Raw genomic sequence first — 4,672 nt, 5'->3', positions numbered from 1 at the left:
CTCGAGAGGGGCCCTCGGGGGCTGCCGTGGAGAAGGGTTTCTTGTGAACAGCCGTTGTCCAAGAGTCAGTCGATCCTAAGCCCGGGGAGAGATCCTCGTACCACGGGCGAAGGCGTTTTCGAATCGCCCTTGGGGCGAGAGGGAATCCGGTTCGTATTCCGGAACCCGACGCGGAACCGCTCCCTAGTGTTCGGGGCTCTTTTGTCTCGTCTGGGTAACCAGAATGAACTCGAAGAAGCCGCCGGGGGATCTGGGTAGAGTTCTCTTTTCTCTGTGAGCGTTGTACGTCCCTGGAATCCTCTAGCCGGGCGATAGGGACGCGAGCGCGAAGAGCACCGCTCGTTGCGGCGGTGTCCGTGATCCCCACGCGGACCTTGAAAATTCGAGAGAGGGCCACGCGGAGTCTTCGCGTCGGTTCGTACCGATATCCGCAGCAGGTCTCCGAGGTGAGCAGCCTCTAGCCGCATAGAATAATGTAGGTAAGGGAAGTCGGCAAAACCGATCCGTAACTTCGGGATAAGGATTGGCTCTGAGGAGCGTGGCTGTCGGGTTCGGGTCGTCGTAGAAGCGTAGGCGGTTTTGGCGACACCCCGGCCGTCGCCCGCGCGCCCGGTCTTCGGACCGGGAGCCTCGAGGCGGCCGCGGGCCCGTCGCCGTCCGCCGACCGTGGAACCACCGAGCTTCGGTCGCTGGCCGCGTCGCGGCCGGCCGATCGCCTTGGTGTCGGTTCGCCGTCACCGGGCGGTCCGGCCGCCGCGGCGTCGGTCGCGTAGCCGGATCGACAGCCATGTAACGGTCAACTCAGAACTGGCACGGACCAGGGGAATCCGACTGTCTAATTAAAACAAAGCATCGCGATGGCCCGGGACGGGTGTTGACGCGATGTGATTTCTGCCCAGTGCTCTGAATGTCAACGTGAAGAAATTCAAGCAAGCGCGGGTAAACGGCAGGAGTAACTATGACTCTTTTAAGGTAGCCAAATGCCTCGTCATCTAATTAGTGACGCGCATGAATGGATTAACGAGATTCTCACTGTCCCTATCTACTAGTCCGCGGTCGTTATAGTGAACCAAGCCATAAGTGTCCTGGGCCAAAGACAGTTAAGTACCTCGCATAATGCCGTGGCCACAATCGCTAGGGATGATGTCCAGCTCACGCTGATATCTTCTTATTTCCAGTTCTCGGTCCCCACGCGCGAGTGCGTCGACGCCCTGAACTCTATCATGGACGGACTGAGTGGCGACGTGCTAGTGGGTGCGGACGTGAACGCGAGGTCCACGGTTTGGCACGACGACAGGCCTGACAAGCGAGGTGACATAGTGGTAGACTTTATAAGTCAAAGGAACCTAAGAGTTCACAACCGGCCGGGCGTGCCGACGTTCAGGAACCGCGGGTCGGCGTGCCTGGACGTGACCCTGTCGTCAAACAACGTCAGAGTCGCGAACTGGTCCGCCACTCACGACCTAACGTCGAGCGATCACGCCCTAATCCGTTTCGACATCATCACGCGGAAAAACGCGCACGTCTGTCCAGGGGAGAACGCTCGGGGCTATATCTACAGCCAGACGGACTGGCCCAGATTCCGTAAGACCTTAGGGGACCTTAGAGACGCGAGGATAAGGGACCTCGAATGCCCGGACGTCGAAAGTTGTATGATAGCGCTTTCGGACGTACTGAGGGAAGCGTGCGATATGCATATGAGAAAACCGAAGGAAAGTAGGCACAGACCCCCTCCGTGGTGGAACGATACACTGGGCCGAGAACTGGACACCCTCGGCCGTTGGAAGGCGAGACTCAGAAACGCCACCAACGCACTGGCGCGTCGGGCTACGCGCACCAAGTTTAGAAAGCTGAAGGCGGCCCATAAGAAACATTGTTTCCAAGCCAGGCGAAGGGCCTGGCGTGAGTTCGTAACGGAAACGGGGAACAGAGAACCCTGGGGCCCCGTCTTCAAATGGCTGAAAACTGGTGGCGCTAGACCCTCGGAGAACCTTCCAACAGCCGTTCGCAAAAGCGACGGCACGTTCACCACGTCTCTAAGGGAAACAGGGGAAAGACTTATGGAAACCCTGGTCCCTGAAGACAGCTACGACAATGAAAGTCCTGAGCAAATAGCGGCCAGGACGGAGACGGGAGTGAGGGTCGGCTTCTTCAGTAAATGGTCCGAGGACCCCGGGCATATCGAACCCTGCGAGGTCGAGGAGGTTAAAAGGGCCATATGGCGGATGGCACCAAGAAAGTCCCCAGGCTTGGACGGTATAACGGCAAAAATCTTACGACAGGCCTGGCCAGTGCTCGCGGGGAATATTACACATGCATTTAACAACTGCCTACGGGCAAAGAGGTTCCCGAGCACATGGAAGGCGGCCAAGCTGGTCGTGATCAGAAAGGCACCGGGCAAAGACCCCTCCGAAGCCAAGTCTTACCGTCCCATAAGCCTCCTCCTAGTACTCTCTAAGGCGCTAGAGCACGTCATAGTGGAGAGAATCCGGCGCGACACAGATTCGCACATGTCGAAAAGACAGTTCGGATTCACTAGGAACCTCTCGACAGTTGACGCTATCCAACACGTACTCGACTGGTCAAAGGCAAGAACGGAAAAGTACGTCCACGCAATCTTCCTGGACATCTCGGGCGCGTTCGACTGCCTCTGGTGGCCGCAACTGGTATTGGACATGAAGGCCGCAGGCTGCAGAGACGGCCTCATAGAGCTCACTAAGAGTTACCTCGACGGTCGCCAAACGGAAATGAAAATTGGCGACCAAGTCATACGGAAAACCCTTACCAAGGGGTGCCCGCAGGGCAGCGAGTACGGCCCTGACCTGTGGAAATACGCTGTGAATCCACTTCTGTCAGAGGTGCTGCCCATAGGTACTGAACTAGTCGCGTACGCAGATGATCTTGCACTGCTAATCTCGGGCAAAAACAGGGCCGAACTAACCGCAAGGGCAAACACCCTTCTCGAGAGAGCATCGCTGTGGGCGAATCAGCGCAAGCTTACCTTCTCGGCAGCCAAGTCACAAACACTGTGGATAAAAGGCTCGCTCTCCAAGCCACTGGTCATCCGTCTCGGCAACGATAGAATAAAGCCTACCGAGACGGCGAAATACCTCGGCGTAACATTTGATAGTGGCCGTAAGTTCAGCGCTCACCTGACGGAAAAATCGAAAAGCACGAAGGCACTGTTTGGTCGCCTGCACGGAGTCGCTAAGACCACCTGGGGACTGAAATCTGGAGCGCCGCTTCGGATCTACAAATCAGTTTTCATACCGCAAATGAGCTACGCGGCCTCGATTTGGGCCTTGGACTGCATGTCTCAGGCACATCATCGGGGCAGGGCGAACTCAACCCAGAGACTACCGCTGCGGGCGATTACAGGTGCTTACAACACGACGTCGACGGTGGCGCTGCAAGTACTAGCGGGGACACCCCCCTTGGACTTGAAGCTAAAAGAGATGGCCAGGGCTGAAAAGGACAAGATCCTAGTAAGGAAAGGCGCTATGACGGCCGTAGAGGCCAGCCGGAATCTGTCATATTATACAAACGAAACTATCGACCTCTGGCAGCAACGATGGGTCGCTATAGACAAGGGAAGGTGGACTTACGCCTGGTTCCCAAGCATCCGTCATCGGTTGGAACGCACCTGGTGCGTCATGGACTATTACACGTCGCAACTGGTGACGGGACACGGGGACTTTAACGCGAAACTCCACATGTTCAACCTGAGAGGCGATGCAGTTTGTGGATGCGGGTCACCGAACCAGACCGCCGAACATCTGCTGTATGAATGCCCACTTGCTGACCAGGAAAGAAACAAACTCGAGCTTGCTGTGCGAGCGGCCGGTGCGGACTGGCCGTGCGAGCCCGAGTTCATGACCAGATCCGAGGTCTTGTTCCAGGCGGTGAAACAGTTTGCGCACGCTACACTGAGCCGCTCTGATGAAGGACGTGCCCGTTAGGCGTGGTTCGGCGTTAAAGTAAGATTCCGACACGGGGCCTCTGGAGATACAGTACCCGGAGGCCAGAGGGAAGAGGGATACCTCTCTAATCCGCACGGGGCTCACCCGTCCGAGTGACATATCAGCGCTAAAGACGGCGTGGAAAAATGTTGCGACACACCAGCGGAGACTATTAAGCGGGGTGACGTGACGGAAGGGCTGGACCAAAGCAACCGCGGGCAGGCACCTCGAATTTTTCCTGTCCGCGGACCTCCAGCCACATGCCGGCACGTTCCCCGCCCAAACTCCGGCTGAGAGTTCACGGGCCCGGCCAACTCGTGAATGAACACGTGCAAGGTGGAAGTCCGGCCGGGGGACACCCGCCGTCAGGCACCCAAACCCGAGCTTTCGGTACGGACACGGCACCCGGCAAAAGAAAACCGTACCACTCATAAAAGGTCGCATCGCGGCAGCTTAAACAATTGTCCCGATGCTGACGCTAGTGGGAAAAGAGTCGTTGTGAGTACTCTGGATAACGGATCCTTAAATCTCATTTCGCGGGCACTGGGGGAGCCCTACTGAAAACCCGACTTAGCTAACGCCCGAACGGTATCAGTACCCAGTGAGCTTTGTGGCGTGCGTCCGGCCGATGCGCGCGGGTACCTCGCGTGCTCGCGCCCACCGGCCGCGCGTTCGCGACTTATGTGGATGGCCTCGCGAAGACTGTGGGAGTA

General features: G+C 57.4%; 1 pseudogene; it reads left to right on the top strand.

Moving 5' to 3' along the window:
• Positions 1–1,082, top strand: part of LOC132937755 (large subunit ribosomal RNA) — a 2,816-nt pseudogene extending 1,734 nt beyond the window's left edge.
• Positions 1,083–4,672: the final 3,590 nt, after the last annotated feature.

This window comes from Metopolophium dirhodum, chromosome 1, assembly GCF_019925205.1.
Source record: "Metopolophium dirhodum isolate CAU chromosome 1, ASM1992520v1, whole genome shotgun sequence".
NCBI lineage: Eukaryota > Metazoa > Arthropoda > Insecta > Hemiptera > Aphididae > Metopolophium > Metopolophium dirhodum.
Note: the sequence above shows the minus strand (reverse complement) of the source record. Positions and strands in the feature narration are given on the sequence as shown.